The following is a 12,391-nucleotide window of genomic DNA, read 5'->3' as shown; positions in this document are numbered from 1 at the left end:
AAGATTTACAAGTGCAAAATGCAGCCAATAATGGTAATTACCAATGGGTTTTCAGGATAAGTAATAAGGAAGAAGCAGAAACCTGTTTTGACAACTCCTATTACATATTGACAGACTCGTATTGGACAGCAGTGCAAGGAAGCCATTGAGAGAAATATTAATATGTTTTGTGACATTCTGGCTGCATGCAAGACATTACCTGTCTGTGGTCTCCTACTGAGGGGCTTAGGTAAATGATCACCTGGGAAGGAAATAGAGCAGCCTTTCACCAAGAAGCCTTTCTCTTCTGCGTTGCATTGTAGTGAGGTGAGATGCATTAATTGCAACTGCTTATGATTTGGAAGGTGAGGCAGCAGGTGATCCATCATTTAAATGAACCCTACATCACTTTGGCAGCCACACTTAGATAGTCCTTGTAGGTGACTGTTTGAGGGCAGGTGAGAGCATACAAAAAGCTTGGATTAAATATTTTGAATTATTTATCATTTGTCTTTAAAATGTCCATGTTCATTTCATGGGCATCCATCACTCTTTCTGCCACTCTAGCTAGATGAGTTTAATCACTTGTGGAAACAGCTGGATTCTTTCTCATAGAGACACCCTAAAAAATGCCCTCATTGGCGGTAGTGGAGGACTGGTAACAGGTTTCAATCAACCGGGATTTCCTTTGTCCCTTTCTAAGGTCAAATTGCTTAGAAAGAGAAAGGCAAACGACTCAAGAATCTCCTCTAACCAAAACTATAATCCTTGGTCTTGTCTCATCCCAAATTCCTATGCAGTTTTAAAAAATAACATAGTTCTTTGTTAGTTTAAAAATATATGCTCAATATTAAGCTAGAGTAGTATAAGAGGAAGAAAAGCAACAAAAAATCACCAGCAGTCACCTCTATACAAAAATAACAATATTTTGATTTATATTTATCTTCACCTCTCAAATTTACCTACGTATATAAATGCATATAATATTTACCATGTTTTTATAAAAATGGTACTGTACTGTTCTCTTACCTGCTTTTGCATTCAGTAGTTTAGATCCTCTAGGAAATCGGGGTAACTGTAGTTATGGGTCTAATTAAAATGGGGAACAAGAACAAAAAGCCCTTTAGTTGCGGGAGCATTGAATATGACTAGATAAACTTCATTTCCATTGGGAAATCACAGGACTGAATGTCAGTTTCCTCTCTTAGTTTCCTCTCTTGCTGTGGCTGCACATTTTCACTTGCACATGCTTGGCACCATCTATAATTTTCGAAAATGATTGGGGGTTCCAGACGTTTTCTTGTTCTCAAGGTTTTCAGGTGTCTCGACCTCCTGCTCTCTATCTGTCTCTAGAAGTACCTGACGGACGCATATGCAAAGCCAAAATTCGTAAGTTAGTATGGAGTAGGGAGAGAAACTAGCGAAGCAAAAAAGAATTAATTTCAGTTTGTGAAAATGAGTTGCCCTCTCTTGTTGTCTGCCTTCACTTTGGATAATGGTCTATAGGTGATTCTGAAATTTTGGGGCTGTATGACTGTTAAGACATGCCAGATAATCTTTCAGAAGCACAGGTGATATCATGAACCTTCCCTGCTGAACACATGGATGTGGCTGCTAGCTTCCCGTAGGAGAAACTTCAAAGTACTTGGCCCTGCGTGTCACGGCCCCACTCAACCTGTCCGCTCGTATTTTATAGTGCTTGCCTACATTAATCTTGCATCCAAATGGTCCATTCACCAGTTGGTCCATTCACATCCATAAGGCAAGCACCTCTGGCTCTGCAGAAATCCTTGGCAGGCTTCCTTTTCCAATAGAAACCTCCTTCTTTTTCCTTCCCCTTGTAAATCCCATCCGTCCTTACTCAGGACTCAGCTCCTCCCTGCAGCCATGCAGCCTTCCAGACTTCCTAGCTTCATTGTATGCTTTAGTCACTTGATTATGTGTCTATGTGTGTATACTTGGTGGTATGACTGTGTGTATGGACACATCCCTACTTAAAGTAATAACCCCGTCCATGTACAAGTCAGATATCCCACAGGTTGACAAAAAAAGCTCTAGAATATATTCCTTTTTCTTTCATTTCACAGAAGCTGCCCAAAAGCCTCACAAATCACTTTGACCTCATAAGATGGGAATGGATTTTAAACCTTTTGAATCAGCCGTGACTGGTCACAAAAGGAATTAGGATCTCTATATTTTCTTGTGTCCTCAAAAAAAACTTGTGCCCCTTACCTGAGCTGTAGTCTCCAATCACAATGAAAAGGCACTAACAGGATGCACGTGGGGAGGTGGAGAGGGAATAACACACAAAACATAGAAATAATGTGAGCTGATGAAGGAAGAATCCAGATGATTCAGAAACTTGGGGCTGAAAGCATAAGTCTCTCCCTCCTCTCCCTCCCTCCTCCCTCTCCTTGGTTTTCATATATGCTCAAGACTACTTTGTTGTCTGCTTGAGCAATGCATAATTTTACACATCTCTTAAATCATAGTTAGTGCCTTTGGGAACAATTCATGTAAGGGGAAATTTGCCCATGGTATTTCATAACCCAGGGAACATCTGTAGAGCTAAACTGTATGACCCTAATAAACAGGGCCATGCTGTTTATTTCTTGGCGTTCCCAATAGAGCCTGGTACTAAGTCCTTATGTGTAGTAGCTGCCTAATGCAATGTATTGAAGCAAAGGAACAATAGGATATGAGAATCGCTGTTTCCAGTAAGCTGCCAGTGGTATAGGTATAGTTGATATGCTGTCAGACACAAACCTACATAAGACCACACACTTCCATAAGGAGTTTCTGCCTCCTTTGGGGAAGGTGGGCATGGGTGCAACTCATTGAGAGACCCTTGGCAGCAGAGGCTCCATTAAAGGAGCAGGAACATAGGGCCGAGGCCCCCTGGCAAGCCTGTTGAGTTGAGTCTTGTGGTAATGCTTGCTTTGGGAGGAGTGGAGGAAAAGCCCTTACCAAGATGGATGGATTGCTAGGGCCTCCTCACCCTGAAAAGGGGGAGTGGAGGAGGAATTAATGTTGAGAGTACAGAAAATTCACTACAGATAGTGGAGGAAGAGAGAAATCCAGAGGCCCAGACAAGAAACCCAGAGGCCCTGTGGGTTTAGAGAGAGGGAAATTCTTTTTTGTCTTCTAAGCATTGACAACCTCAAACCCTCCTCCTCTTCTTGTCAGCATCAGTATTCCACTTTTAAGTGAAATCAGTGGGTGCAAAGAAATTGGCATCTGCATTTAAGATGCTCTCTACCTCCTATATCTAAGCTTCTCCTGGTGCCCTCCTCTCCAGCAGAGCACTTAGATCCCTGTCCGTTTCTAGCTCCCCCCTCACCCCATTTCTTGGCAGATAGCACTTCCCAATAAGAACTATTTCTGTGAATCTGAAATCACTCTCTAGCTCTCCTTTTCCCCCTACAAATGCAGATAGATAATAAACTTTGGAAATAAAAGAGAGCTTCCTATTTCTCTGGTCCACTCTTCTGATCTTAGAGATGTTCAGTGACTCCTTCGAGGTACCTGATCGTGGCACACTTGGGTGGCCAGGCCAGGCCTCTCTCTCTGCTGCCTGCCTGTCTATACCTTGAGGCAAGAGCTGTCTCAGTGGATTTCTTCAGACCCACATTGGACCGTGGTAGATATAGATGGGTGACATGTTGACCTTGACAATATGAGCATCATCTGAATTATTCAGACGTTGGTTTAACCAGATTATTTGGGGCACTTTCCTGTCAAAGCTAGAGGTTAAGGGCACATCATATACCCACCCTCCCACCCTCTCTAGGAACTCTTCCAGGTGAAGAGTTGTCAGCAAAATAGATTCCCCTTACTTTCTGAAGATCACAGTGTCGGTGTTACAGAGCAGAGTGACTCCAGGCATTTGTTCTCCCCCTTTCCTTTTCTAAAGTGTGAACCTCACAGCTAGCACAGAGGTTCCCACTTTTCTTTAGGCTCACTCTTCACACTGCTGCTAGAGCAGCAAGAGGCGGTTCTAATCGCTTCTTCGCTCTGTGGTTCTCCATCACCCGAGGGAGCAAGTCTTTGCTTCTGGGTACAGTTGCCAGCCTGCCTTGTTGCCTTGCTCCTGCCCAGTGCCCTAGCCTCCCAGGTTCCTGCTGCTTCTCATTGGTTCCTGGGCTTCAGCCTTATGAAAGAAAGTTCTCACACTTTCAAATATGTATTGTTGTTTCACCCACTGGGATTTTGTACTTGGTTTCCTTTTGCCTGAAATGACCTGTCCAACTTTCTGTCCCTAGAAAACTCCCTTTCTCCTTTTATGGGTGAACTCAGAAGTTTTTTCTTCTGGCAAGCTTTTCCTGACTCTGTTTTCTGCTACTTGATATATTTAGTTCTGTTGTTGTCGTCATTTGCTGATGTGTTCATCTCCCCTAAGAGCCCAGGAAGTCCGTGAGGATGAGAGCCTTGTTTGATTCATTTTTATATCCCCAGGGCCCAAGAATAAGCAGGTGCTCAAAAGGTACTTGTTGAATTAATCCATCTGAGTTATCAGCACAGAGCATTTCCTTTCAGTTGGGTTGATGTTAGCTCATGACATGTTGGCCTAAGAAAAACCCAGTCTGGGATTCTTTGTCACGTGATTGGTTGATCCCACGAACAACTTCACTCTCCCAGTTTTCGTGACCTCTTAAATTTCCCAGGGCTTCACAAAAGTCTAAAACTGTATTCCTACTCTGCCCACCAGAAGGCCTACTGTTACATGATTCAAGAGAGGTTTTGGTGTTTTGGTTGACTTATTCTCCTTGCAGGAGGAGGTAATGATCCAGCTCAGCTGACACAGACAAAGCATCATGGTAGTACGAAGCCAGGGAGCTCTGATGACATTAGAGTTCATTGGAAACCCACTTGCTACAGAAAGTATTGCTAGTGAAGGATTGACACCCGTACTTTCCATTTGCTAGAAGATAAGCTTGTTTATTGATTGTCAGGCATTTGGAGGCCTAAAGTCATCTCCTTACATTGGTATCCAAGGATGGAGTTGAATGTAACGTTCTGGAGATGAAAAGAACAAAGCTGACCCCCAATCACTCTCTTCCCCAAATTAGGAAATGAACCTTGTGTCAAGGGATAAAGGAAAGCAGTCTGGTTAGCTGAAAAGAGGGAGGGAGGTGGAGGGAAGGGCAGTCACCTTAAAGATCCACTCTTTGCTTGACACTCAGCTAGGTACTTGACATGCATTATATAATTCTTACAAGACCTTTGCCAGGTAGAGTAATTATTTCCATTTTCCAGATGCAGAAACTGATGCTCAGAGAAAACAGATAGGATTTCCCTAGGTATACATGACTAGTAAGTGGCAGAGTCTGTCTTCTTGACACCAGAAAGTATTTGTTTGTTTTTTTAACACTCTCATGTTGCTTCCATGTCCTGACTAGGGAAGTAAAAATAGCATGCTAGGATGTGAGGTTGGGGGAAGCAAAGGGGTATTTTGGAGAATCAGATTTCCTGCAGAGCAATATGGGGCTTTCAGTTTTTCCTGACACCTATTGTTGTATTTTCTGCTCTGAACCCTGTGGGGTCTGTCCTGCCTAGATGGACCCCTGCCTTGGGGAACTAATTCAGAACATAGCTGTGGTAGGTTGGTAAAAAATATATGTCTCAAGACTTCAGAAATAAAACTAGTATATATTTCCTGTGAAAAAGTAGTGGAAGTTGCCTTGAACTGGTGACTTTCAGCCTCTGCCAGTCTGTGTAGTCATTAGGCAGGGGACTATCAAATATGTAGGGAACAGAGCCTTAGAAAGATGAAGACAGACGACTGTTTCAGCAACGTCCCCCTACAAACTCTAAAAGAAAGTCAGCATTAGACCTTTTATGATATGATTGATCTTCCGTGTTTTCACCATTTTAATAAATCTGGGGGAAGAGATGAGGTTCATGTCAATGAATGTCTTTAGAATCAAATTGCATTGAACAGGAAAGCCAGACAGGGGGAGCCTGGGGGTTCTCTGCTCTGGTTCTGATGAGCTATTAGGAGAGTGGAATGAGAAAACGGAAGAAGAGGGAGTATTCTCCAAGTGAACCAGAGAGTCAAGCACAGAGTCTTGAGACGGGTGCTCCAGAGAAGTGAGAATGTGAGTACGTCGGGATGAAAAAGGTACCATGACAAATGCTAGTGATGGCGAGAGAGAGACTAACTCTGTGTTAGAAAAATGGAGTAAACAGAGCAGGCCTCTGGCCAAGCTTGAGGATAATTGACCCCACGGAGGCAAACGAGGTGACATGATAACTGAGAAGCTCCAGTGTAAGATGAGCAGGGAAGCATCTTACTATGATGATGAGTCGCCTTCCTTTCTTTTGTAACTCAGGCCCATGTCTTCCTGTCTTCCCAGGTCAGGACCTCTCTCTTTTAGTATCCAAGTCACCAAACTGGAGTCCCCATTCCAAGATGCTCCCAAATATACATCCAAGGATGTTCCATGAGCCTCGAGTTTCTCTAGTTCTTTCCTTTGTCCGTTTTCCTGATCTTACTGAATTCCCTCTTCCACTTTCCCTAGTTTCCTATAACTTCTCTTTTTCTGCCCCTGTCACCCCAGAATGAAACATAGCTATTTCTCTTTGTGTATCTGAATGTTTGGGGTTAGTGGGAGAGAGTTTAGCACTGCATAGATGAGGAAACAAAATTCTCTAGCTATCCCAGGCTATGGAGACTTTTTCACAGGCCATGTATTTCCCTATACCCCTCATTGCTGCTAACCTCACTACCTCCCCATTTTTTTCATTTCTTCCAAGAGCTCAGGCCCCTGGTGGTATCTACAGACAGCTCCAAAATTCTGGTTGCTTTATTAAGCAAAGTAATTTAGCTCTCTTTGGCTTAATCTGCACCCATCTAGACTAGCTCAGCGGCCACACCTCTCACATCCCAAGAGGCCCACTAAACTGAAATTGCAACAGAAAAACCATCTACAGGGAGATGCATCATGCCACTTGCCTAGAAGGGGGAAGCCGTTGCAATCCCTGCTTGTTTTAAACAGAAATTTTTCCCTTCCTCCAATGTTGAAAGTGGGTATGATAGAGTGAAAAGTATATAGGGGCTGAAGGAGTGTGCACCCAACCCCCAGCTCTGTCAGTATCTAAAGAGCCTGTGAATTCCTCGTGTCAGGTTTTCTACTGGGTTGACTGACTACCTTTGCCCTGGGAAAGGCGAGTGGCTTAGTGGTGGCTATGCTACTTATTGAATGGACAACTTGGGAAAATTCATGAAACTGATGATTCAAGACTTCAGTTCAACATGACCTTGGGAGAGCCCTTGACAAATGGGAAAATGGACTTTCAAACACAGCAGCATTTCCTCTATAATTACGACCCTTTCTACAAGCGGCTCCTCATTCTTCAGGCCTCAGGTTGCACAACTCAGACACTGCTTCCTTTCTGCCTCTTGTATCACTTGCTGCTCCATCATTAGGGGCTGGAATGTCTTCTCACGTAGAGTGTGTGCTCTGTGCGGGCAGGTCTCAGAGAGGGAGTAAAGGAAAGAATGAGGGGCCACCTCAGAGTTTTGGCTTGGCTTTTCTTTTTTGCGGCCTTGTCCATCTCTGCATCTATGGGCAGCCTTCCTCTGGAATAGCCTCACTCTTCCCATTGCTTCATAACTTGCCATCAATCAGGTCCTCCTTCCCACCCCCACACCCCTGGGTGAACAGGCTGCTTAACTTGCTTCCCAAATAGAATTTGGTTTAGTTTAGTAAGATGTCCAGTTCTTAGAGACAATGATGACTCCCGCTGAAAAACTACCCTGTATTGCCAGGGAAGGGCCAAAATCAAGAGTGGTCACAATGGTCCTTTTATGATGCAGAATTAATGAAAAGAGGCTCTGAGAGGGGACATAATTTTTGTCAACCCAATTCCATCTGCAGAACAAATGGCTAAAAATCAATTCCAGGGTTAAGTTAGAGATTTTTCCCCTCTGTCTTTGTGGCAAATATCACGTATGCTATTTGTTCAATATCGGTTTATTGAACTATATATTTCCTGAGAAACAAGTACATGGATTGAGTTGCTGACTGCTCACAGATCCGACTGTTTGTTTTAAGGATATCAGCATACTGCTTCTCTATTCTTTTCCAGGATCCTTTAGGAGCCCCAATTCCTATTGAATTCCCCCATTCCATTCATACTGCACAGACTGTCCCACAGTGTTCTCATTCACGAGGTGTTTAGTAATTGTTTGCTGACTTTCACATGGACCATCAGAGCTATTTAGGTTTATAAAGAGTAAGAAAAATCATCCAATAGCAGAGCCTGGCAGAAAGCTGATGGATTTCTAATGGTCTCTGGCTGATGAAGGGCTCTGTCACCTTTGACGGGACTCTTGACTTTTTGGCGCCCCAGCTTTCTTACCCATAAGACGTTGGAGCAGGAAGCCACAGGCCAGACCTGTGGAAAGGGCTACATTAATTCGAATTTGTGTAAGCTTGGATTAAGATGAAAGTTTTAGAATTCACATTTTGACACAGTGGGGGACCCGCCAGGACTGGAAAGCTCTGGAGGGTACGGTGGTGGGTGCTGTCCTCGTCATGTATAAGTCGAAACTGAGGATCCGCAGATCGGTGACTCAGAGTCGTACAGCCAGACCCCAGCCTCAGGTCCTATGATTCTAGACACTCATTCCTCTCTCCCTTTCTGCTTCCCTGACAAAACGGCAAAACAGATTATGCATGACTCTCTTGTTGAGTGAAAGATGGGCAATGTCAGCCTCATGGTTTAAAGGTGAAGGCGTAGGCAGCTCTGCAGTCATGGTTTACATAGACCTTTGCCACTTTCATTCTGTAAAATCCCAAAGAGTGCCAGTGTTTGCAGCAGTGGAAGAAAGAGAACACAAAATCTCTTATATTCTCCTTTCCATTCCCCAGCATGGTGTGTTTTCCATTTTCCATGGAGAGTCAGAGGGTGACTCCTACTTGACTGGAATATACGTTACAGCAGTGGAGTTTAACATCACTTGGGTCGATGATCCCTATGAGAGCTGATGAAAGCTGTGGATCGTTTTTGCAGACAGAAAAAAGAAAACATGATATACAATTTCAGTGTGTTTATGACTCCCTTGATGCCAACCCACAGATCCTGACATGAGAGCCACTCCCTTTTACTTTTTTTTGCACACCAGAGGGTATCTAGGAATCTTGTAAGGTAGTGGCCAGGTGCCAAAGTGATGATAGGAATATTGGGATGTGACTGAGCTTATGTCAGAAGGAATGTTCTGAGTGGAGGAATGCAGTGAGCTGTGTGAGCCTCCCATTTATGGGAAGACTGGGTTTGTCTGTGGGACATGTAGCAAGATTCTATTTTGTTTTCCCCAGAATACATGCCATCTGTCCACTGCACTGTGGCTGGAGGACAATGGATGGATAGATGCCTTTAAATAGCTTCTCAAAAACTGTGACACCTATTGGATGCTAGGGTTGGAGATGTGCTAGCTGTGTGGTGAATGGGGATTGGAGAATTCTTAGGTGGTGGTGGCTGGTATGACCTTACCAGCAGAGTGAAGGCCAACAAAACGGATAGAAGGAGGATCGCCTCTTACCTGGCCCTGTGGCTTCTGCATGGATTAGGGAAGACTACAAAGCCGAGAGGAGAACCTCTGAAAAAAAAAACACTCAGACTCAGAATGATAAATGTACCAAATTCATGACTAGGAAAGATGAACTGCAATAAAACAGATAAAGCCAAGAGCGAGGACTTGGATGAGTGGGCAATAAAGGAAGAGCCAGGGGAGTCTCATCTTTCTACATGGTGCTCTTAGAGGCCTGGGTGCCTGGGGGACCCCATTCAGAAACTCTGCAGATAGAACGTATTGGGCAGTTTTGTACTTCACTCTTGAAATAATTTGAGCCCATTGATCAAAAAGAGGCTCTTAGTGACCCTAGAAGGCAGCTCCACTTGCGTTGTCAGTGCTTGCAGTTTCCAATGCCCAGAGTCTCTTCCAGTTTCTTGTCCCATTGGATAAGCCTTGTCCCGTGGCATACCTCCTCTGCCTACCTTCTGCTGGTGTGGGTGCTCTCTAGAGCCTTCTGCTTTCATACTCTTGCCCACTTCTGCCAGAAGGTGACTCTCTGAGGATTCTCAGAAAAGCCTGAGAAGCTCCCTTTTGATCTATCTAGTGCAGGGCTTTACACAGAGTGTATGGCTCTAGCTATAAAAGACCCAAGTTAGAGGACATCTCTACTGGGATCTATCAATGAGTACCATTTTTTTCCAACCCTCAAATCAGGACACATGGACTCCTACGTGTGTCAGATGGCCCAGAAGATGCAGTTTGGATGAGAAAGTGTGGATATATTGTTTGGTTGTACAACGGGACTGAATATTTGAAATCAGCACTGTTGTGGAAAGTCTAGCATAGTGGGGTCCATACCCTGGCCGTGGTCCCCCTCCAAATCTCCCCCCAGTGGAATGGGCTCTCCTGAACTAAGTTTCCTAATTATTTGTTTACTCTAATGAAGTGCTGGGACAAACTGCACACAATACTCTAATACCTGTCTACAGTCATGGTTAAATGCAAGTTCTCTACATGTTGTTGGTGTTCCGTGATTAAGAATTTTAAAACATATTTGTCAGTTGTTATTGGATAAATTATAAAACGCCCCTCCTTGCTCTTCCTCTCTTCTCTTCCATAGCCTGTGAATTTTGTTTCTGAAACGTGAGATAGTTGCTATTGGAATATTAAAGGAGACACATGTCCATGCCATTCTAAAAATAGTACCAGTTTATACCATCACCCAAAAAGGTGCTATGTTACATGTTAGAATTTATTAGTGCAACCAGACAATTGGCTTTCTGTGAGACATGGTCAAAGTAGGGAGTGGTCAGGAGGGCTGGGGTGACATCCTACCCCCAACATCACCACTAGGGTGGTGTAGATTCCAGGGCACTAAGCCCAGCAACAGATCCCCACAGCTGAGGTTAGGGTAGGTGGGCAGAGCCGCTCAGCTTTCCTGGGAGAGCTAGCAAGCTCTCATCATGAAGCTGGACTTAGGTCATGGAAATTCAGGGGATAGCAAGAAGTCCAGGTGGACTGTCTATTATTGATGAGAAAGCTCATTTTCTCCTTCATCCATCCAAAATTCTTTCAGTTGACATATATTTTGTTCCTTCTCTGTGCTAGGCACCTTGCTTGCACCAAGGCTATAGAGAAATGGTCAAAACTTTATCCCTGCCTTCAAGGAGGTCACAGCCTACTGGACATGGCAGTCAAGTTGAAGCGGAATTAGAACGGATTGTGAAAGTGCTATCCTAGAGATAAACTACACGGGGGCTCTGCAACCTAGGGGTGAGGCCCCTTCCCTGGCTGGGTTGGAGGAAGTCAGGAAGGGCATCTGAAGGAGGGGTTTTCTGCTCTAGATCTGGATCTGGCCCAAGAGAGTGGTGGGAGAATGGAGTGGAAGTCAGCTTTCCAGCAGAGGGCGCCCACTGCTGGGTTGCACAGCCTTGTGGTTAGGGCCAGGGCTTCTGTCCATTGAGGGACTGGAAAATCACAACAACCAATCTGGAGAATCAGATCGGAAAATCAGAACAAGACCTTGGGACATGGGGTACAAAGCAGAAACCCAGTTCTATGACCTGGGGCGCACACAGATCATCCGGGTTTGGGAACCCCAAGGTGCAGGAACGCTGATTGCCTTCTTACTAGAATGGACACATAAGAGATAGTGAGCTGCCCTCAGGGAATGTGTGGGATCTCAGGTATCAGTCCTGGGGCTCAGAGGTTGGGATGGTCGCCAGGGTGGTTCCAGGCACAGAGCTGTATCCCAGCCACCATAGGTGGGCACCAATTCCCTGTCGTTCTACAGGCAGGAAACCTAAAGCTAAGCCCTACCAGATGGACTGTGGGGTTGGAAGGGACAAGAGGGGAGAATTGAAGCCGCTCAATCGTTTCCTTCCTCAGGCCAGGCTTGGTTTGGAGCTAGACTTGGGTGGGGTGCTGGCCTTGGTGAGGCCCAGCTGTGGCAGGGAAAATGGAGAGCTGGGGTGGGACTCTGGATGCACTGAGAGATTATTTACACTAACGTTCTCTTAAGTTGGGAGCTTTTCTGGTTGAGAGCTGGGCTGTCTGAAAACAGTCACGTACAAATGGATGCGTAATGTTGTTGTGGAGATTGACAATAAAGTTGAGCAGGAGCAAAGGGAAGACGTGTCAGGGGTCATCCAATCGAACTTGGACCAGTGGCAAACCCTCTGTGCATCTGACACCAGGACATCCCCGACCCTTGCTGCATGCCTCTGCTCAGGATGCCTCCTGGGAGACGATAAAGGCAGTCAGCCAGTTGGCTATCTTTGGATCCACAGTTGTCTGACTTTGTCTTGATTCCCTCAGACCCACTTCATTCAGGGAGTCCATTTCTACCTGTACCTTGAGCATCTTGTAGCCTGGCCCTGGTCTGATGCCTGG

This window comes from Diceros bicornis, chromosome 24, assembly GCF_020826845.1.
Source record: "Diceros bicornis minor isolate mBicDic1 chromosome 24, mDicBic1.mat.cur, whole genome shotgun sequence".
In the NCBI taxonomy this organism is placed as follows: Eukaryota; Metazoa; Chordata; class Mammalia; order Perissodactyla; family Rhinocerotidae; genus Diceros; species Diceros bicornis.
Note: the sequence above shows the minus strand (reverse complement) of the source record.